Source organism: Drosophila eugracilis, unplaced genomic scaffold (genome assembly GCF_018153835.1).
Source record: "Drosophila eugracilis isolate 14026-0451.02 unplaced genomic scaffold, ASM1815383v1 contig_1765, whole genome shotgun sequence".
Taxonomy (NCBI): Eukaryota; Metazoa; Arthropoda; class Insecta; order Diptera; family Drosophilidae; genus Drosophila; species Drosophila eugracilis.
In genome coordinates this window covers 6,836,863-6,861,031 of record NW_024572605.1, presented here as the reverse complement: position 1 = coordinate 6,861,031, position 24,169 = coordinate 6,836,863, and the positions used below count along the sequence as shown (strand labels likewise).

At 39.3% G+C, this 24,169-nt stretch overlaps 1 protein-coding gene across 1 annotated transcript in view; it reads right to left on the bottom strand.

Annotated features, from left to right (window-relative positions):
• Nucleotides 1–23,360, bottom strand: part of LOC108106442 (irregular chiasm C-roughest protein) — a 125,552-nt gene extending 102,192 nt beyond the window's left edge. The window contains exon 1 of the mRNA XM_017213475.2: nucleotides 22,535–23,360. The gene's annotated coding sequence lies outside the window, so the exon portion shown is untranslated. The remainder of the gene's footprint in view (nucleotides 1–22,534) is intronic.
• Nucleotides 23,361–24,169: the final 809 nt, after the last annotated feature.

The window sequence follows — 24,169 nt, the reverse complement described above, 5'->3', positions numbered from 1 at the left end:
GAGCGAAAGTAGGCAAATGGCGACAGGTGTTTCAACAACATTTCGTGCATGCCATAAAAATAACCCAAAACACACACTCACACACACAGGCCGGGTATGTGTACATGACATGTCTGACTTTTGCATGAGTGTGAGAGCACATAAATGAAATTATGACATATTTAAATGGCACACAACAGGCAACAGGCTGGCTTTCTCCCTCTCCTTCTTTTTTTTTCATTGCTTCTCCGCCTCCGTGACAGGCGACTTCCGTTTCCGGTTTCTGTTAGCCAAGTTCCCCTAGCAGTTAACCTGGGCGTTCATGTTCATTTCTAGTTGTTGCCTTATATAATTTACAATTTAGCGCCATAAATGCGGTGTTTCGTTTTGCTTTGCCTAGATGGGCCTACGGGGCGTATGCGGAACATTGCGTGCCTGGGTTAGGTCAAGTGCGTGTGCCATGTTAATTAGGTGCAAATGTTATCAGAGTGTCGCCGGCAATCGTTGACACGTCAGTTTGTAAACCTGATCAGCTAATCAAGATTAGGGAAATTAAAGTATAAGTTTATGTATTGATTTATTGGTGGTGAGAAACTAAGAAGAATTTTCCTATAATTTGAATATCTAAAATTTACCTTCCCCCTGGAGTAATATCAATCCTTTTTCGACAACAAAATCCAACTGTCATCACATTAATCACTCACCTGAAAAGATAAAATGATAATATGTTATTAGCAACGCTCTGTGTTTAATTTATAATTTATTTTTTGTATCTACTTTTGGCAACAAATACGAGCACTTTCGGCGATTTGCTTTTGTCATTATTTTGTTTTTTCCGGGTATGTTGGTCCCAAAAGCGAAAGGCTTAAATGATTAATTAAGCGCGTCAATGTATGCGAAAACATTCGACATGTTGTGAATGTGTGCAGGGATTTGTTTTTCACGTTGATGCGGTGTGAAAATCACGTGTTGAAAACGGCGTGAATTCGTCGTTTGAATAGCACACAAACACATTGACAGGCAACAACACACATCTCTTATATACATATAAATATATATATTGGTATATATATATATATGTATAGATAGGGAGAGACACGTGTGCGTTCGCATTTATTTTGATGTCATAGTTTTCGTTGGCGACGCGCTGATTTTAATATTTAAATAAATGCTGTCGTTGATTGCGCATACGACGCGTTGTTTGCCGTCGTTTTTGTTTTTGCTTCTGCTGCGATTGCAGCCTCGCTTGTTTGTTGTTTGCATAAGACAAATTGTATTTGTTTTCGACTTTACCAAAAACCCAATTATATGCCATTGCAGTTTCCCATCCCCATTCCCATACCCATTTGCCCAGAAATCCGATTGCACCCGAAAACATTAAAAATTATACAAATATTGATCTCGCTGGGAGAGTGCAATAATGTTGATGCATAAAGCCATTTGATGGTCTGCAGCTGGCAATGAGTGGTTTAATTGAAATACATTAGCACAGCTTTATGGGGGATTTTCACAGAGCGGAGTGCATGTGTGATAGGTAGGAGAATGATCCTGATAAATATCACCAAATACCTGACAATCCTTATAACAATAAACACGGCTCGTTGCAGTATAATAATACTCTACGGTTGTCAATGTGTGATAGGAGTTTCAAAAGTTTTAACTTAATTTCTAGGAAATATTATTCCAAGCACGTTTATATTCTCAGATTTATTTCATCTTCCAAATGATAGACATGCCAATAATTTAAACTTTCTACACCATTATTTGGGTAAAACTTTTTGATTATGTGCCCCATTACAGCTGACCTATTTAAACACAAAGGGTTACTAGGGGAAAAGTCAGCCCCATCTATCACATTCCAGGACTTTCCACCAGGGCAGCTCTGTAAATGACACAGCGACTCTAATTCATTATTTTCTGGGCGGATGCCAGAGACAGGCATACGTATTTTAACATATTATTTATGGCAAACAATATTTTGGCCGAAAAACTCTATGAACCAAAACCGCAGGACAATAAAAAAAACAAAAATAGAAGAATGCGTATGCAAATGGAATATCAATTTATTATTGCATACTTTTGTGAGCACTCGAAAATTAAAATACAACCAAGTCGCCGACTAAAAACACTTTTAATTTATTAAAAATTCTATTGTCAGGGACTAGGATAACAATAGCCGCAGGACATACGTTCATTTTTTTTATTCACACTTTTTCTGGCGAATTCCTGGTTTGTCACACACAATTTTTATGTCGCTGAACTCGCTCGGCAGCGGCGGCTACTTTGGAGACCCGGAGATCCGGGAATCCCCCTCGACATGGACCCACAATCCGTTCTCTGCTGCTGATGCCTTTCACATGGTTTTGAATGAATGACACATAAAGTTCTTTTTATTTCAGCTGCGTTTTGTTTTTGCGACATTTTTATGAATGCCTCGAAATGTTCTCCCCTTTTTTTTGTTTTGCATGCCCCAGCTTCGGGTTTATTCATGCGGAATGCGACGGATAGGTTTTTTGCCAGTCCCAAGTCCGCCCCCTTTTTGTTTGTTATTGTTTTGCCAACAGTTCAGGCCAAAACGCACACAAACATACACTCTCACACACACACACACACACACGGAGACATGGCTGGAAAACCCTTTTCAACGCAAATATGTTCCATTAGCAATGGCTCGACAACGATTTCAGTGTTTTTTTCGCCTCGGCTTTTGTTTTTTTCTTTTTTTTTCTAGTTGCTGGTAGATGTTAGTAGCTTTCCTTTTGCATTTTTCTGGCCTGGCTAGGCATGTGTTTGGCTTTCTGTTTTGGTTTGTTGGCATACTTTTGCCAAATGGAAATTATAGTCTAGTGCCCCGGCTGCCTTTTTAGCCATTAATTTATGGTGGCAGCAGATGGAGGTCACCATAGTCCCTTGTCACCCATTTGGAATGAATAGAAGAGGAGTCTGCGAACTTTTTTGGGGGGCTCCACTAACCGACGGTGCGTAAAACCAAATCACATCATCTGAATCGACTGTATAATCAAGCCAGGGCCAGTGCTGAAATCCCGTGAAATGCAGACCAGTCGAGTGGGCAGTCAAAGTGCCCTAGCAATGGCCCCGGCCACAACCTGTTTTTAGCCACGAAAGCAAACAATCAAACAAAGGCCTTTCCCTGGACAAATAAAAAACACAAACAAAATGACACGCAAATGCAATTGAATGCACTTCTATGGCTGCTTTCTCTCTCTCTCTCTCTCTGCCTTTCCCTATCAATCCAGCAGTTCTGGTCACTACGTAGTGTTGTTTACCTTTTTTTGTGTTTAAATTTAATTGGTTTCCTATTTAAATTGCTTTGGGTGTGTGTGGTGTGGGTGTGTGTGTGTGTGTGTGTTGTGTTGTGTTGGCTACCCTCGATACTTTTCCCTAGTCAATTGTTTGGCTTTGTGAAAACCCCCACTTGGATTCGTATAATTTGCCTTTGATTGCCGTCTATAAAATTGGAAAAATCCAAAATAAAACTCACATAAATTGGCCATCATTGTCCTTTATATAGTATAAAATTTGATGCCTCATACTTTTATATAGGACTTCATTTATTTAGATAACCAATTGTAGTTTTTCCAATTAAAATATTTCGTACTTCGGGTACTTGGCAAAATGTGAAATTGAATTGTTGCCCGAGGAATAAATTGCATTTGTGGCACAGAGAAGAGAGATTTTCATTTTGGCAGGAAATGAAATATATATAGAGAGAGAGATATATATATTTTTTTACAACTGCATTTTATGACACGCCCGGGGGCAGCCACAGACTTATGCAGCTCAGTGTATGCTTGCCACACTCTCCCTTACGGACTGTAAATTTACTTAAGCCCGGCAAACATTAAAATGGCTCTTAAATGTGAAGTAAATACCCAAATAGCATTAATTCTGAGTTCGTAATTCCCATTCAAATACACACGCTTGGTAAAATAAAATTGGGTCGGCAAATATGCGTTTGTTTTCCCTTCGATGGAAATAAATATAAATATTTATAGGAAAATAGTTTTCCATTCTGACACTTTGCCTGAATGCCCATTCATAATTGTTTTCGATTTTTAAAGCTAACAAAGCAGAGAGTGAGTGAGGGATTTATTTATAAGTGAACTTTGATTTTGTTTTTAATTTTGTTTAATTTTATAAATTTATTATTTGTTAAGATATAATGAATATTTTTATAGATTTTTTAAAAGGTTAAAAAAGTAAAATTTGTTAAAATGCAGATAACTTGCTTGAAAAGAAATGTCTAAAATATTTTTAAAATATTTAAAAAAAGTTTTTTGCTTTCTCAATACTGAAACCTTCTTTATTCACTTTTTAAAAATATTTAAAAAAAATATTTACTATATTAAGTTTAATGAATTTCTTTATAAGAGCTAAAATAAGTAAAATTTGTTAAAAATGAAGATGACAAACTTGAAAAGAAATGCCTAAAATATTTTAAAAATATTTTAAAAAAAGTTTTTTGCCTTCTCAATACTGAGACCTTCTTGCTTCACTTTTTAAAAATATTTACTATATTAAGTTTAATGAATGATTTTTTAAGATCTAAAATAAGTAAAATTTGTTTAAAATAAAGATGACAACCTTGAAAAGAAATGCCTAAAATATTTTAAATTTATTTTTTTGCCTTCTCAATACTGAAACCTTCTTTCTTAACCTTTTGAAAATATTTTTTAAAAATATTTACCATAATAAGTCTAATGAATAATATTCCAAAACGAGTTTTACCTTCATTTTCCTTCCACCACTCAACAAAGAAAGAGAAAAACTTTTTTAAAATACAATTTCCCGCAATCATCAAGCCGCTTTTGTTTATTTTTGCAACTTTCCCATATAGCCAGCTAGCCATTAGGCATTGAAATCAATTTTTAGATCAATTTTCTTACTGAAGTGCCGGCAACTCACTGGATAAATCCTATTTCTAAATAATCTACCAATTTTCACACATGGTATTCGCATCTGAATTCCGTATAAATACCTAAGCCAGAACAAAGCAATGTCGGAAATACAAAAAAAAATAACAATATATATATATATATTTATAACTCGTTAGCCCCTAAGGCCAACGGACTAGACGGTTGGGAAATGGAGTGCGAGTGTGTGTTTGGCTGTGGCTGTGTGTGTGTCTAACTGGATAATAGAGTCGAGAGCAATTGAAGCGCATGCACTGATTCCATAAGCGTTTTCCCATGAGTTCGGTTGGGAATGGGTGTGGTTACTAAAACCCAAACGAAAACCCTTTTATCAGGAAAGGCCCACAACAACTACCAACCGTAAGCCCAACTAAGCGGACGGCGTTTTGAAGGGATTGCGAACGGCAATAGAAAGAAACGCATAAAATATTAATAACTGGATTTGCCCATTGCTGCTGCTGTTGGCCAAACAAAGTCCAAATGCTGTACACACACACACACTCACAAACAAACAGGATGGCGAAACAGAAGTTGGCTAAAACTGCTTTCGCCATAATCCCATTACCGGGGTCAATGCGCCCCTCATCGATGGGTTAAGTTGAGTTGACTTGAAGTTGCAAGCTCAACTTGAGATTTTGGTGGCAACCAAAAAGGGGAAAATCAAAATCAAAATCATGAATCCCCCCCAGATTGGTGGCGTCAAATGCCGGACTCAATATTCGCTGGTTAAAATCCAAAAAAAAAAAAAGGGAAAAAATAGAAAACAGGAACAGCAATACAAGAGTTGTACGTGTAATTGAATTTTGTGGTGCGTCGTCGCTGGCGTCAATTTATTTGACCACGTATTGTGTGTGTTTGGTGGGGTGGGAGGGGCGTGTGTGTTGTCAAATGGGTGGAAAAACAGGGGGGAGGGGGAGGTTGGCTAGAAAAAGGGGAAAATGCGGACAGGCGGAGAGTGGTCAGCGGGCTTTGGGGCGAGTGGTTGGTCACTACGTGCGTATTACACGCCGAAAGGGTTATGGCCATCGTAATTGTATTGGCCGGGCTAAACATGGCGCTCAGTTGTCTGTCTGTCCGTTTGTCCGTTTGTCCGTCGTATACCCCCCAAACACCCCTTTACCCCGCCAACATCCCCTGCGGTCTGTGCTCCACGCACGTTTCTAATTTTGTGCGTGGCTTGTTAGATTTTTTTTCTAGCATTTTTCGCTGCTGTTCATTGCCGGGATATACAAGCGGCCTTCATTTGGCCTAAACGAAAAGCTCTTGGAATTTTCCCTCATTTGCCAGCCGCCAAATAAAAAAAAAAAAAGTTCATTTAGCTATGAGCTGTTTATTATCGGCCGGTTGATTTTTCGCTGTCAATGCTGGGAAATTGGGTTGGGATTGGTTAGAAAGGAGCCGCTTTAGGAAGTACATTTATTTCAAAGGATATAAACCTATTTTAAACGAAAAGCTTTTGGAAGTTAGTTTTTAGGAAGGAAAATGTCAAAGGAAAATATTAATTAAGTGATAAAATATGTGAAAAAACGGGAAGGCTCCTACGTTTCCATAGTACCATTTTTATACCCGTTACTCGTAGAGTAAAAGGGTAAACTAGATTCGTTGAAAAGTATGTAACAGATAGAAGGAAGCGTTCCGACCCTATAAAGTATACATATTCTTGATCAGTATCAATAGCGAAGTCGATTGAGCCATGTCCGTCCGTCCGTCCGTCAGTCCGTCCGTCCGTCCGTCCGTCCGTCCGTCCGTATGAACGCTGAGATCTTAGGAACTATAACAGATACAAAGTTGAGATTAACCATGAAGATTCTTGAGGTCACTGCCACTATCAGTTAGTCGACATGCTTTCTCCGTCAATAGGTGGCGCTTGGGTAATTTCCACTAGCAAAATGAATATTTTAAAATTGTGTAAAACAGTAACGGGTATCATATAGTCGCGGCACTCGACTATAACTATTCCTCTTGTTAAAACTTAAAATACATTAATACAGCCTTCACTTTCCACATTTTTGTCAATGTTTCAACATTTTTTCAATGATTAAGAAGATTCCTCTTAACTAAAAAACACAGTTAATCTAATAATTAAACAAAAATACTTCTCCTCAGAAACTTTTTTAAATATAAAAAATCAAAAAGCAATCCCTCACCAATCTTAAAAACTTCCCAACAGATGTTGCAGGCCTTTAATCATTTTCCTTAAACTTCATTAGCTAATTTAACACAGCACATGTTTAATTAATAACAAAGTCTGCCCGAAGTTCCCCTCAGAAGTAAGCCGTGTTTGCTTTTCTCAGCTCAAACATGCTCTAAAAATACACAATTTGCTTTGGGTAAACAGAAATGTTAATCCCGAACTCTCAACCCCTCAAAAATCCCGGCATCCGTAAGATACTTTTCGTGCTTGGGCCAGGCCAACACAAATCTCATGCATCAACGCTTAACAATGTCCAAAAGGAAGGCAGACAGAGAGAGAGATAGAGAGAGTGAGAGTGAGAGGACCGAGATTCATGCCCCATACAAACACTAAAACTGAAATCAAATACCTTTGCCCTTAAGCACAATTGACATTTTGCACATGACATGGCAAAGCGGGAAAGAAAAGCCGAAACAGAGCGAGAGTGGTGAAGGAAAAGCAGGTGAAACTCGATGCTGCATTCTCGCCCACTGACCTCGACGTTTTTGGGGAAAGAGGGGGCGGAAAAGCGAAGGGAAATGGGGGGGGGGCATGCCATGACATTATACGCTTGTTATAATCCCTGGCAACATTTTTATTGCAATTGTCAACCGGGGCCATAAAGCAGCCGAGAATCCCGACACCTACAACCGTTTTCCCGTTGTTGCCCAACCAATGCGAAGCGACACAAATTGAAAATATGACAAGAAAATTCGCTTCAGCAGCAGCGGTGGCAGCAGCAAGTAGGTCGGAAAAGCGGGTAAAATGTGTGGAGAAAAGCGGTGGCTGCAACTGTGGCAGTTTGCTAACTTGCCAAGAACTGGCGACGAAAGCATATTGATTTCGTTGGCAGTTGGGGGAAATGTTTTGCCAACGTTGCCAAAAAGGAGAAAAAAAGGAAAGACGTAGAGAAAAGTAAAGGGGAAATTACGGGCATGTATATAGATGTGTGTGTGAGAGTGTGTATGTGTGTCTGTGGATTGCAATGAAAAGCGCATGCATCAAGGTGAAGTCAGCAGTTTCCTCCATTTTCGACGACCGCTGATGCTGCAGATGTGCTCAGCCGAGCAAATAAAAATAATATTTTATCCACGGCGGAAAAATCAAGAGGAATGCAAGCAGAAACAATGAGTTGAAAATGCGTTTTCCTTCTGCGCTTTTCCCCCTCCCCTTTTGCCCATTGATATGCGCGAACAATGAAACGCCCGGAAACTGGGCGCCACTAAAGCAGCCCAAAAACACATCCAACATCCATATAGAGAGATCCAGCTTTTACAAGGCTCTACAGCTTCTTTCGGCTGACCCAGATAGTTGCGGCTCCATGCCGGAGTTTATTAGCTTGGCCAAGTTTACGAGCCGCTGCGCAAATCAGTGGTAGCGGATAAAAAATTATGGCACTTTGGGGCATTCCTAATAGTGTGTGAAACAGGAAAATTCGACTCTCCTATCGGTGGGTGGCTGGGTGGTGCGTGGCACAGTGCATTTCCACTTCATAGATTACCACAAAATATAGGTTCATTACCCAGAGGTTTTAACAGGCAATCAGAACTTAACAAACTTATAAAGGGAAACCGTTTTAAAAAGTTTAAAAGGATGAAGGTTTAAGGCCTTTGAATCTGATTTGCTTTTTGAACAGAAAAACTGCTGGAAAAGTAAACTAAAATATATTTAACTAAAATTTATGTTTACACAAAAATCTCAATGGAATCCCTGCAACTACAAAGCCTTTTTTGAAGTGTTTAGAATGCAGGAAAAAAAACAGTTAAGGACCTGCGTTAGTGGTTAAAAAGAGGAAACTACAGCTTAGTTCTGGGCAAGACTCGGCAAGGCGGCCGCATAATGAAGCTCAACTTGAGGTGCAGTCGACGTGGTCATCTGGCTAAAGTGCTTCTGTCGTAATGTCGTAATAATATTAACGCACAAAACAAAACTTTTATTGAGGCCAGTCGGTTGGTGGTGGGGGTGGGGGGATGAGGAGATTGCTTTGTGTTTCGCTTTTTTATGACCGTAAAAAAAAATGCCATAAAAATGTTTAAAGTCGGCCAAATAGGCGCTAAGCAGCGGCAAAGTGCACTTGTTGAGCGCTGTGTTTCCAGTAGCTGGGCACCTCATTTTCTCATTTTCCAGCTTATATTTATATTTTCATTATGTTTTTCACTTTTTCTTTTTTATATGAGTCGGCGGCGCATTCATATTGGTCGGTGAAGTTTTTCGGTATAAACTTTGGGTGCCTGTGTTGATATTTGCCACATTTAGTGGGTTTATTTTAAAGCCTTCTTTATGGCGCTAAGCTTGCCGGTTTTCTTCAAACTTTTACCAAACTGCTCTCAGCTGGCGCTTAAGTGGGTTAAGAGTTTTCCGCACTCGGCCATAAGATTGAAGATATACACTCGTTTCGTTTCGTTTTATGTGATCTCCTTATTGTTTCCTTCCCTCTCATGTCTCATTATTATTGCCCAGGACCCATTTAATCAGGCTAACATTATGGCTTTCGCACTTAAGTAGCTTGCCACACCCGAAACGCCTTGGAGTATGCAATAAAAACTAAACAAATCGCTGCCAATGGCACTTATTATCACCTGAGTAGATTTATCACCTGCTGACCGCAACAGACCAAAAATTAATATACAAATAGCCAACATACATACACACTCCAGCAGCAGGTAAACGACAGTCGTGTTTATAAATGGCAACTGAAATGTAACACGACCAGTGTCTATGTGTGAGAATATGGCCCAAGAGTGGGCGTGGCCTTATCACAAGCACTCACACAATGGCTGGCCGCCCTTTGATAAATTTACTACACAAATTGAGTCGCTAAATTAGAACATTTATTTTTGCTGCCCAACAGAAGAGCAAAAAAAAAAAAATACAGAACGAAGGTTGGCAAAGGAAGTGAAAAGGCAAAAAATCCCCCAAGTGCGTTTGCCACTTGATGTGGCATCTAACGAAACCCGAATCTGCCACACCCACACCGAAACCATCTCGTCCTTGTCTCCCCCCTCTCTCTTTCTTTCTCTCTCTTACCAGCAACCAGCACCCGGTCATGTTGCCTTCATTATTTTGGACCAGCGCATCGACATCGACTGGCTGCACTTCATACTTAAGCTCGTCCAAATCTCGAGAGTGTAATTTATTGTTATCATTTGTTTGGCTAAAAGCAAAAAAGACGACCAGCACGACGAAGGACGAACAGAAAGTACAAGAAATGGAGAAAGTTGTGTGGGTTATTGGGGAATTTCGGATGCTCTTAGTCGTACTTAAGGGGTAGAGAGAGGATGTTTAGTTTGTTAGATCAAAAAATAAGGAAAGGAAAGCTTGTCATTAGGGCCATTAAAGTTTACAGTTATTAGTATATTATTTTGGAAATTAAATAACGCATTTTATATATAGTTTTTAGCATATAAATGGGATTCTCAACTTAAGAAAATTTAAAATATTTTAGAAAAATTTCGGAATAAGGTTGATCTTTCTTTAGAAACATAATCCATCTATAAGGTTGGTTATAAACTTGGGTTTAAAGAGAATTTTGTGGATTTTATATCTAAAATATCCCTGATAGTCTTCAAGAAGATGAAGATGAAGATGAAGTTAAGACCTTCTTATAGCCAACATACCATAACTTCTAAGGGTATAACCAGCGATTGTGCCAAGAGGAAAAAAAAATTAAGAACCCACGAATAAAGCGTGAGGGGGAGGTGAAGGGAGCAAGAAAGCGAAATAGAGGGCGTAGCTGCACACAGACAGACGCGTGCGCACACACACACACACACGCACACACAGATAGAGACTGAGAAACACTCTCATACCCACACACATGTACAGCATTTAGATAACTAAAGTAATTTATTTTATATGGAGGTCATGTGCTCACGGACATGTGAACGTAAATAGTAAAAGGAAGAGACACTCACACATATACAAAGCATGTAGTATGAGTGCGTTGGGGAGGGGGTGTATGGGGATGCTGGAAAATTACGCACCGAAACTGAGACATTTCCGCTCGGCACAAATTTTGTGCTGAGACTGGCAGAAAATAGAAAACAGACCCCGAATCCGGATCTAGAGAAACCAGGACATGGACATCAGTTGGCCCAATTTTATTGCCCACTTTGAGGAGGATTAGCATGCGAATTAACCAGAACCAGAAACTACAGCTACAGCCTAAACCGAAAACCAAACAATCCGTAGAGAGAAAACAAAAATCGGAGTCAAAGTTGAAAATTCAATTTGCCTTCCAATTCCAATTCAACGCAACGAACTTAATTAAGTTTAGTTTTATGCTGAGGAGGCGGTGGCGGAAGGCGAAGGACTATCGAATGTTTGGCGCAAAATAGTTAGGGCATACTTTCTGGCGCCCCCGAAATGATTTAATTGGAAAATTGTTTAGCTAACTACTGGGCCGCTTATCAAAAATGCATGGCCCAAGTTGTGTTGCATAGTTTCGGGCTAGATTGCTAATTGAGCCGAATCAGGCATTAAAAATGCAGTATGCCTATTTTCGGTTACAAGCCCTACGGAGACTTAATTAAAACGGAATTTCCTCTTAATAGGTCGCTGGGGGTAAGGATATATGTATGTATATACCATCCCACCTCCCCCAATTGGCCCATTAAGTTGACCTAACAATGATGCCAATAAGCAACAACTACTCAGACCCGCTTTACATGTGGCCCCCCAAAACAAATTATTACAAAACCTAATGACCTAATATATAAATTTCAGCCAAGAGATCCCTTACCAAACAATGAAACCAGCGGGTGTGCGCTGGGCATCCCTTGCTGATAAGATTTCCCAGGCAGCAGGGTGGTAGCAGGGGTTTTGGGGGGGGTGGGGAAAAAGTAACATGCAAAATATATACACACATACATTATCTGAGCATTTCTGGGCTAAACAGGAAAAATATAAAAACAGGAAAGAAATTGCCTCTAATTTATGAGTGGAAAATGGGGAAAAGAAAAGAGCAACCCTCCCCTCCCCCCCTTTCCGACCATCACATACGCACGCATAAAATAAACGGCCCTATTTTCACTGGCTGCTAATATTTTACAAGAGTAATTTGCTTTTTTATTTTGTTTGTCATTGCATTTACTTTTTTTTTTTTTGGCTTTTTTTTTGTTTTTTTTTCAGTTAAACAAATTGGCAATGGCCGTAGATTTTATGGCTTAGCAGTGATAGGAAGAACCGCAAGAGCGGCAAACTTTGCATACTTTAAGCCAGAAAAGAGTGAATTTTAGCAGCTTCGGCTAACATGTGTGTATATAGGAGTTTGTGTCTGAGTTTGTATGCACTCAAGTGGTTGCATTCTTAAATTGGATTAAGTGGGTTTTTACCATAGAGACCATAGAGACCGCTCCCCACTGCCCACTCCCACTCCCACCAACTTCGTTAGACCAAATGGCAGCTTTTGGCAAGATATTTCCTAGTCGTATTCCCTTCTTCTCTTCTCTCTTTATTTATTTTTTTTTTTGTATTTATTCTTGTTCTAGCTTGGCTTTTCGGTCGAGAGAACTCGAATTTAATTAAGAACAAATATTAAAGCTCTGTTTTTATTCAACATCAGATAAAGTGCAATTTTAGGGTAAGCAGCAGAGATGGCCGATACTGAGGCAAAGTGTTGCCTCAAAAGTGGAAAACAAAGCCAACTTTCTGTCTTATTTAGATAGATTTAGGCACAGTGGGTAAAAAAAGTTTGGGAATTTACAAAATTTATTACTTTTTTATCACAGTTATGAGCTTATAAATATTATTAAAAATAAATGTCATTCTAAAAGTTTAATGCCTAAGAAATCTATTTAAAAGTCAATAAGACTGCCTACATTTTTCTGATTTTATTTAGTTTTTTCCACACAGATTAAGTAACATTTTAAAGAACTTCTTTCTAACATTTTTCAAAATCTCGAAAACAGGAAAACCCCTTAACAACCCTCAGTGTAATCCCCCTTTTGGGGCACAAACTCAAAAAACAATGTGGCAAGTGCAAAATACGTTTTAGTGTTTTATTTACAATTTGCATTTTGGCACACAGAGAGAGAGCGAGAGAAGTGCCAAGGGAGTAGCCGAAATGTTTAAAAACAATATGAACAGAAATTCAAAAATAAATAACCATCTCAATTGAAGGCGAAGAACTACACTTTGGCAAATTAGAAAATCCCAAAGCAAACAATGCCAGTGTGCAGGAGATGATTGCATAAAATTAAAAACAAATTAAATCGAAGGGAGAAGAAAGTAAGGCAAGTAAGGGACTTAATATCCCCTAAGCTATATAGAAAGAATCCGAAGGGCTAATGAGTTTCCCATAAAGAAGGCACATCACAGCAACGAACTGACAAAACAGTCAATCAGTGACGTTATAAATGAAACCTGAATAGACCTCCAATCCACCTGAACTCTCAGATGTCAGACTTGCCCTAAACGCGGCTCCTTTTCAGCACACAAAAAAATAAAAAACACGTGGCAACATTGGAGACGACATCAACAATCAGCCAGGGGAGAGGACAAGGGGACAAGAATGATACGAATCCTAAAGGACTTCGCCATTCAATCAATAGCAGAAGGGTGGGGAGGTGGAAGGGAGAGGGGAAGTAGATCGGGAATAAAAGTACAGAGCAATAAACATTTCATTGAAGACGCAACAAAAAACGCATGGCGCGGCATAAAACAGCATCAAAAGAGCTCAAGGGAAAAGTGGAAAGGGGCAAATGGCCGGGAAACTTGCAGCGTTTATCGGGGTAACACGAGACACTGGGACCGCCAACGCAGTAAAAATGAACCAGAAGTCATAAAAATTGAAAGCTCGCCTGGAGTATTTCCCAACCCGCAGTTTTGGTTTGGGTATGGACTTGGGCGGGCTTTTCCCCAAAAAAAAGGCCAAAACAAGGAGAGAGAAATATGTATAATAAAGAAAATTGAATATGCCCAAAGGCGGTCAGGGAGCAAAACACAAACAAAACTCAGCCACACGCGGTCCAGACGCGCTCGCTTTTGTCCCACAAAGAGCGACAGAAAGCCAAAGAAAATTTCTGCCAACAAACCGAAAAACAAACTCAAAGGGGGGGAGTTCTTTCTAGTCGCAGTGATTAATACCCTAGTTTGAGTTTATTTTAAAAATTATTGCTATATATACTATCGGATTAATATTCGTTTTTAAGGATATTAAAGACATCTTTATCCTTACAGAGGAAGTTTGATGGTTGAGTGTCGAAAAACAAAAGGGTTTTAGACTTATTTTCATTTTATTTTCAATTTCCATGGAGATTTCTGTAGATTTCTGTTCAAAATTATTAACTTTATAAACCTTTTCTAAAACATTTTTATTAATTAACAAAAATCTAAAATTTTCATCAGCTTTCTTCATACCAAAACAAACTCCCATCATACCCCTTAATACTCCTTATTTAGAGTAAATACCATGAGCTTGCGAATAGCGAAAACCAATTTCAGCTTTGGTCTCTAAATGATCCCGGTCCGCCTTCTCACCCCTGTCCACCACCTGCCTTTGAGCTTGCCTTGGTTAAAATGTAAATTTTATCTGAACGTTAAATGGCTGGGCCATGGATACAGATATATATACATATATAGTGGCAAGCTAAAGATACAGCCAACGCTTTCGTCGATTGCGATTTTTATGCGACACAAAATCTGTGGAAAATGGCCAGGCTCTCTGGCTCAATCTGCTTTTTATGGCAGACGCAGCAGAGGAAAAAGAGAAAACGCCAAAGGGGGAAAACTAATGCTAAGCCAATGAAATTTACTTAGTTGGTGACATGCGACCGAAATTGGTTGAAATCTTCGAATGGCCAAGGCCATGAAACTGGGTTGCCAAATGACTTTACAATTTATTGCGGTATCGAGTTTTGCCCAAAAAGGAAAATCAAATTGTTTCTTGGGATGAAAGGGCAATAAATGAAGTGAATAAATATAGAAAAAATACTGCTTAACTCTCCTACTTGCTAACATTTTCCCTTTAACCATCAAATTAACCGATTAGCCATCCCTTATCCATTAACACTTTTCAAAAATACAATTAAATCGGCTCAGAAAACACTGCCAAACCAGGGGAGACCACCATCACCCTTGAGGATTTCGCTGAAAGATGTTCACCGTTTGCCGGAGTCTTTGGGAAACATTTATTTATAAACTCATTTGCATTTTTTGCGAAACAAGACATCCCTTCGCAGAGCCTAAGCTGTTTGCATATGCAAAACTAAGACACAGTGCAAAAATGCGCAAACAAGTTGGCAGATATAGTCATCTATATAAATAGCCAAGGGAAAAACTGTCGCACGTTGCTAGCTCCCCCCCTTTGCCAGACTCCAAAGATTTCATTTCGATTTGGTGTCAAGCAAGTACAGATCTATCTCTGGATTTTCCACTACGTTTTTCCTATGGTTCCTCCTTAGCTTTCCCCCGTTCACTGCGAAGTTGGCTCTGAGAAATGCGCCACGTGGCTGGGAGAGAAGAATAAAGTCATAAAATTGAATTGGTAATTTTTTGTGTTAAAAGCAGAAATTAAAATAAATTGAATTGCCGCTAAGACGAGGAGCAGGAAGGAAAATGCAAATGAGTTACTTTCGATGGGAAAGAAGGCGGAAAAGTAGGGGGGCTAAGGGCGGGATATATAGGTTCGCTTGATTTTTCTGGCCCACGAAATGAAAACAAAATAAAAATAAAAACCTACAAAAAAAAAGGAATCAGAAAGAGCAAAGAAATAAAACGAGAAGGAAAATCGCTCAACAACAAGACCGAAATAAATGCATTGTTGTTGCTATTGTTTTTTTTTTATGGCTGCCAATCTTCCTGCGTGTCCTTCGTCCTTTGGCCTGCTCATTGTTCATTCTGTTGGTGTTGTTGTTGGTGCCGTTGCCGCTGTTATTGTAATAGGATTACTGCATAAATTAAAGTATTTGCCGTGGCATCATCAAATAAGATTTGCAACGCCCCCAACCGTTAGTACCTACCACCCAGGCAGCCACCCACCTAACGAGCTACAATGCGCGAACATCAAAAATCGCAAGGATAAGTGCGGTGGAAAAAAAGCAGCAGGACAAAACAGCCAAGTAAATAAATAAATGTAAGAGTAGAAAGAGATGGAAAAGATACCGACCAAGACTGACAGAAAGAGATGGCTGGCGACTGAACGAAAGAGACAGATAGCGTACAAGTGGCTGTGGGGACACGTAAAAGTAAAGTTTATTGCATAATTTTCGACGGCTTAGTTAAAGTGTAATGTAAACACAAAAGCCGGAAGAAGGGAGAATGGTAGGCAAGCTAGAGCTTGCTATAAGAGAATGGTAGAAAGGTCACACAGAGGGAGAGAGGAAGAGATAAGACAATAAAAGTGCAGATTATAAGAAAATATGTCACCGAAGCTTTTATATTCCCCAACGTTCTTTCCCTAAGAAACTCCCAGCTTAGGAAGATTCCGTACAGCCTGGCGCAAGGCACCCAAAAAAAAAAAACAAATTGATTTTATTAATGGTTCTGGTTTTTCCATAATAACACTGACCCGGCAAGATGTCATAAATGTTGGCTTAGGGTATAAGGAATAGAATTGAGTTTCAGTTAGAGAAAAACTTTCATTCTTAACTGCTTATTTTGTATCCTTAAAAAGTATTTTAAGCCTCAACCAGTAATGAAAATTCGCTCAATCATCCTTGATTTTTATTTAAATCAATCAAAACTGACGTTTCCCCTCAATGAGACTTTCAACGAGTAATTTTAAATTAATCAAACTATGCCTTTCATATTTCACTTGCCAACTTTTCTCTTCGCAATTCTCTGGGGGGGGCGGGGCCCCCGAAACATATACCGCAAAATATATGAAATATTTATCAGAAAACCGCTGCCCATCTCTGGGTTCCCTTATTCCTCAACGCGCCCGGAAATTTTCGTTCGCAGCCAGGAAACAGCGGCAGTGAAATCACTTTGGAAATTTTCAAACTAAACTAAATACACGAAAGCCGCAAATTTCATTTTGATAAAATTTTAATTTGGCCAAAAGCCCAAAGCCAAGAGCGGTCGTTAGTGGAGAACTCTCGAACCCAGAGGCTGCGACCTCGCCGCGCGCCTCAATAATTCAAAGATGTTAAGCCGCAAATTGGCATTGGCAGTGGCAGTGGCAGTGGCATTGAGGCCAAAAGTGGTTGGGGTTTTTGGGTTGGTAACGGTAGTCCGTGCCACAAACCCACAGCTGGGACTCCCGACAGACAGGATATACATCCGCTGGGAAGCTCGCCCCCCGAAAAAGGAGCACCGACTGAAGGTCTGACACGCACGCATTAAACTGTATTGGGTGCTAATGTTTTTCATCTCACCCTCGCTTACAAAATTTTCATAAATTCAGCAATGAGCTTGTCGGCACACACACACACACACACACACAGACTCGACCAGCCTGTGTATGTGTAATAAAAATACGCTAAAATGTTTGTATCACATACATAAACACGTTGCTTATTGCCTACTTCCAGGCGCAGAGTGTAAAGATACGCGTTCGCTGTATGTGTGTGTCTGCTTGGCTGAGTGTTGTTGTGTGGGTTACTGGGCGATTTGGGGGGAGGGGAAATGCTTCCGTTAGGCGGTAATGTTGTTGCTGCTGGTTAAGGTCGTTGCGCCGGCTGTTCGTTTATTAAAGTTCGAGCTTTAAAAATTATTTGGCCCCCATCGCAGGCTGTTTCCAACTCGCAAATCGATTTTAGCCAAGCTAAATAAACTAAAAAGATTATGAAATTAAAAACGCAAATAAATATTATTTAATAATAATACTGGTATTATATAATCCATGGCGTAAATTTCACTTGCCGTGGCTAATTTAAATAGCCTTTGACAAAAAATTGCATTGCTTTTTCAGGGGCTTTTATGAAATACCTTTCATGGGCATAAATATATTTTTTAAGCTGGCGGAATACAAGGATTTAAGCTTGATTAGAAATATTTTAAGCCGAAAAATAACCAATGGTAGCTGATAAGCAGCAGATAGGGTTAAAATATTTGGCTAAAACTAAGTTTTTCCTTGCATTTTTACAGCTAAGAACTTCGTAAGCCTAAATAAATATAATAAAAATATTATTAAAATTATAAATCTAATAACTTTTCCACATTTCCTATTTGCTGTTGCATAATAAGTTTATGTTGGTTTTGGCTTAAACTCTTTGCCAACTGTCAGACTAAAGTTGAACATATTTGCCGGCTTGATGTTATTGGAAATTCAAAGAATTTTTAGTGACTTTCTTTGCAGAGGAACAGAGTGAGTAAGCTTGCCATTGGAACCCATGCCCCGATACCCACACCCTAGTAACCATCTCGGCACATCCCGAATCCATTTGGTATATATGCTTATGCGCGGGCTTATCGGCGCTTCAAGTAAACAGACAGGCAGCTATAAAAATTTGCATTTGACTAATGCCAAATATTCGGAGACGACGACAACGACAACGATGGCTACGAAACGCTATCCGATAAGCTAAAGCATCCTCAGCATTAACCCTCAGCTCTAGCTCCTGCTCCTGCTCCTGCTCCAGCTCCTTTAACCCCCTACCACAGCTGCTCCTCCCTTTAACCCTATGAGTCAACCCTTGCAGACAGGAACAACAATAACAATGTCTTGAAGGAGATGCCAATGCGTTTACTGATTTTTTGAGTGCGATACGTGCAAAGATTTTCTTTCTGCTCTGCTTTTTTCCTTGAGGGTAAAATGGGAGTTTTTGGCGGTGGGTGGTCGGTCGGTCGGTCGGTCAGAGGTGGCTGATGGGAGGATGCTTTTATGCTATTTCCTATTAAGCTATTTGTTGCTGGCTCTCTTTTATCGCTCTTTACACTCTCTCTCTCTGGCGCGCTTTGGCTCTATCTCTTTTCATACCCCACTTCGCTGGCATTGTGAGTTTGCCAAATTTCGTATATGGCAGTTGCATTGCAAAAGATACTAAAAGCTTACCCCACACACACAAACACACATACTCATAGATACTGAGATACTCAGATACTAGGATATACTAACACACAGCCACACACACTCATATGTCTCGTTTATCGATTTTCTTCACCCCATCCGTTTTTGTGCACCCTCCTGTGTGGATTTTTGACATGCCAACGCATTTTAAATTTGCATTTTTTGGCACCCAAACTGGCCAAAATTTTAGCTAAAAGCATTAAGGGGCCAGCCATGGGCTGCTGGGATGCTAAACTTCAGTTCAACAACTGAAATTGCCAAAATATGCCAAACAATAGACTTAGTTTTCGTTAGCAAAATATTGAAAAATATTGCAAAGCAAATATTTAGAAATCTATATGTATATATATATATATCAAAAAAAAATAATTCTGAAAAATTGCGAAAAATTTATGGACATGTTACTAAAGAGAGGGTGCAAAATGGGAATATGCATGAATGCGGTCGAGATGGAACGAATGGGGATAACAATATTCAAATATATGGAATATATATATACGAAATATATGCAGAATAAGTTTAAAGCATGAACAAATTTATAGATGTGCTGGGTAACCGAAAATTTATGCACTTGTGATTGGAAAGATTTATTAAATTTGCAGTTCGTTTTATAAGGAAATTCTAGCTTAAAAAATGCCATACTTTAAGAGAAAGGAAACATAAATTCAAATTCCTTTGCTTTTTAGCATATTACATAATTCTTAAGCTCTGCTTTAAGCATACATGTGTAAGCATACATAATCTGTTGATGTTGCGGCACGCGTGAGTGTTTGACTTTTGGTTGAAATTTAAAAGTTTTGTCAACTTTCACAATCTTTGACCCACGCCCTAGCCTGTTAGCCGAGACAAACGGAAAGCTTTTGGAGTTCTTGTTTTATGAAATTTATGACGAACCATACACAAGAATATACGTAAAGGCTATAATAAGTCACTGTCAGAAGCTATGAGTTTGTATGTGTGTTTGGAAGGACCACAAACCAGTGAGATTTGGAAGGTAACTTTTTGCTAAAATGCCCGTTGATTTATTAAGCCTGACGTATTGGCGTACATTTGCGAAATGCTCAAAGATTCTGGCAACTTAAGACCATAAGTCCTATTTGCCACATGCAAATATTAATTATTATTTTCTTTCTTTTTTGGAATCACTCCCTGGGCGAACATTTAAATTGTTTTTTGGGGGTTTCAAGCGATCTCATTAAGTCCCGACACGCCCACAATTAAAAGCATGACCACCCCCAACCCAAAACTTTACAAAAATTATTATGAGCTCTTATAATAGATTATGTCAAAACGAAACCAAAGTTGCCTGGAGTAAAGAAAATTCCCTGGAATTAATTTGAAAATATAAAATGCGTGCCGAGGGTGGCTGGGAAAATAGCTGTGAATTTGTTGTGTGTCACGTCCAGTCGACTTTTCCTTTAAGCATGGAAATTTTCTTATTTTCTTGGAGGCCATTTCTGGCAAATGGCAGCTAAGCGACGCATAATGAGGACTCAGGCCGACGACTTTGCGACTTTCTGCGGTTTGCCCCCCCATGGCCCCTCCGAAAACAAGAAAGCCCCCAAAAGGGAACGTCTTTAAGAGAGTAAGAGAGGAGGGAAATAAAGAAAATATCTAAGAACAATTGATTTAAGCTGCTTGGCTGGGGCCCTTCACCTAATCCTATTCTTCATTAATCTAATTAAGCCTGCGTACAGAGAGAGAGAGAAAACATTTTCGGTAGACTAGGCCAATCTAATGAAATTATGGCCAAAGACAAAGGGGCCCGGAATGCAGCTCAGGCATTATCGATTAGCTGAATTGAGGTCAATTAGGCCAAGTTGAGAAATTTTTGGCAAGCGAAACTTTCTCAAAAATCCCAATTATCAGGCTCTTAAGTTAATTTTTGGCCCCAGCCTTAAGGAAACACACACAAAAGCGTTAAGGATTTACACGAGCCAAAGTGTTTCCAAAAATATAACGAAAAACAAGCATTCCCTTAGGTAATCTTCAAGCTGAAACCTTGACAGCGAGGAAATATTTAATGCTCACTGCCATATTTAATAATAAAAACCTTTTACACACTGCGCCAAAAACAGGGAAAAATAAAGAAAAGATGAAAAAAAAAAAAAAAAGAAACCGAAGAGAATGTGAAAAGGCCAACAGCAGACGTCCTTTGGGTATTTTCTAAGAGGAGAAGTGCGATAAATAAGGTTGAGAGATGAGCCGGGAGTGCAGGGCATTCAAAACTGCACACTAAATGCTCGGGCGCCTGAAAGTATGCTTTCAATTGTGCGCAATTTAGTGCGACAGGACGACAACAATAGGACCTCTTTGCCAGTTTATGTAGTTTATGTGTATATATGTATGTGTATGTGTGTGTGTGTGTGTTCGTTTGTGTATGTGAATGCAATTGTGCCAGTGTTAGTGCCTGACTAGGTGCGAACAAACACGTGCGAAAACGGCGCCTAAAAACAGGCAGCACAAAAAGGCTAGCGACTTTGGCTCATTGTTTGCCATGCTTTCTGCTTTCTCCTCTCTACCCTACGGTCTCTGCTTTCTGCCTTCTGCTTTCTGCTCTGTGATTACGATTATTATGATTATTGTTTACTAAGGCCAGGACTGGTGAGTGGTGCAAAACGCATAGCAGAAGTAAAGGCAAATATCATAATAAAAGTTCATAAAATAAAACGGCCTGGAGGCCAGGTTTTTCGCCCGGGTTACGCCTTGGTCTGTTCTGCACAGTAAAAATCACTTCTTATGTTTGCCAACTATCAAAAAATTGAGTCATTAAAATGCAGAAAATATAACTATTTCCATTTTAATGTGCCATAAAAGGCAGAAAAAATGGTAAATAGAATTTTGGGTTAAACTTATTTTTGGAATTAATAAAACTAAGTCTTCATATAAACTTCTTTATATCCTTTTCCAAAGTAAAGAAAGTAAATATAGTTCTAAATTTAGATTTATAATATAATTTCGCATAGTTTTGCCTTTTCTTCTTCAGTCAAAAATATATTTTTTCAAATATTTTAATCAAAACTTTCATAAAATTTCAACTTTTACGTATTCTTTCTATAATTTCTCTCCGTGTCGCCGTCTTTTCTTCTGTTCCGTTCAGCCAACAATGCGACATGGCCGCGCTAGTTTTATGTGGCACATAAACATAGCTGCCACTCGCGTTGTTGCACGCTTTTTGGCGCGCAAAAACTTGCTGCTCGCTCGCCATTTTATTGCTTGTCTTGTACACTCACACACCCAAAACACACATACACACACTCGCACACACACACAGCTTTTGTCATTCCATTCCGTTTCGTTTTCGTTTTGTTTTTGCCTCTTTTCGTTTCTTGTGCCAACAACCTGCCACGCCTGAAATATGCTTGCTGCATACTTTTGGGCGTTGGGCATGAAATTAAATGCCGAAAGTATTTCGCGATATAAATAATCCACTCAGGGATCTCAGGACACATAAGCCAAGCAGAAATTCTTTAATAAAAGAAGTTAAATCAAACTAACCTGTTAAGTAGGTAACACCTTTTCCAACCAGAAGATCAAAATTCACTTTAGTTTTTGTATATTAAATTCAAATTTGTATTTTTTGGGAACTTAAGTCTACTCTTTAGACGGAAATTTAGAACTTTTCTGTCTTGGGGGAAAAAAACTCGGATTTGTTTTTATTATTATGGTTTTTTTTTCTTTTTTTTTGTGGTGGTATGAGCTGTGATTACTCTTTTGGCGCTGGCAAATTAATGTTGTGCCTAGTCGGCCGGACAGGGACGTTGCTCCGGCGGAAACGGAAACCGGAAATTGCGCGCACAACAAGCGACCCACCGAAACGCTGGCCACACTCCACAACACTTCCACTTAAGTTCAATTCAGAGTTTTGCCGTTTATTTGCTGTTGTTTTTGTTCTCGAAAACAGTAAAACCGCAGAAAATCCAGCCAGCGATTGACAACAGCGGCCACTCGATGCGTATTTAAAAATGCTTGAAATGCAATTAATTTTGGATTTTTATTTTAACGCCACGCCACGCCACGCACTTAACAGCCAGCGTATAATTAATTATGTTTGCCCTGTTGTTACTCGTATTTATTGTGCGTATTTAACATGTCTGGGGCAAATTGTTTTAATGAATGAAACTTGGGCCCAAACGAAATGCCAAATTGATATAATTTATATTTAGTTTGATTTCTCCGGTTTTAAGTTAAAGAGAAAAATTCCGTTATCATTTACGCACGCCGCACGCTCCGCTGCGATTTTCCATAAAATATATTAACATCAATATATTCGCCACGACGCACGTCCGATGCTGACGACCAACGCTCGCAAACTAACGGCAAATTCGCCAGCGAGGATATAATTTGAGGGCTATGCCTTTTCAGCATCGTTCGTGTTATACGGGCAAGCCGAGAGTGTTATACGGTATTCCAGCAAGAGAGTTGCGCTCTCTGAGAGGAGCTACTCACTCTCTCTCCCTCTCTCTCTCTCTCTCTTTGTGCTCTCTGATTTTTTGTTTGGCGGCATTTGGCAGATTCTCGGAGATGAGATACTACTACATCGCAATTGCCGGCAACCGAGATCCTCCAGAGGAAACTTAACTGCATTTGCTTATAAATTATGTCTTGACTTGGGTGTTAATGTGCACTGAAGCGTTCGGAGTGACGGCATGACAGAGTGACAATCGGACGGACTGACGGCTTGAAGGGCCTGACTTCAACACACATACACCAGCATACTAATGTCTTTGAGCCCTACGACAAGGACACACCTGTTGTGCCACCTGAGTGCAGGTGAAAGGGTTCGGCGCATGGCGAAGGGCAATCGTGAAGGGGGGCAAGTGCTAAATTGCAGGGCCAATTTAACAGCATTAATGTATTTGTGATATCAGCAGGGAAATGGTGAGTCAGAGGCTGGTATTTGAAGGTATTTAGTTAGGAAAGATATAGAAAATATGTAAATGTGAAAGTGATTTGGAAAGAATGATTAAAATTAAACTAAAAATATTATAAAATATATAAAAGAAGTTCCTTAATCAAAAAACTATATTTAATACATAGCAAGTTGTATGATATATTTTTTATGCCGGACTAGATTGAAGAAAAATTAAAAAAAGAAATTAAAAATTGAGAATTGTTTTTACTAAAGTAAAC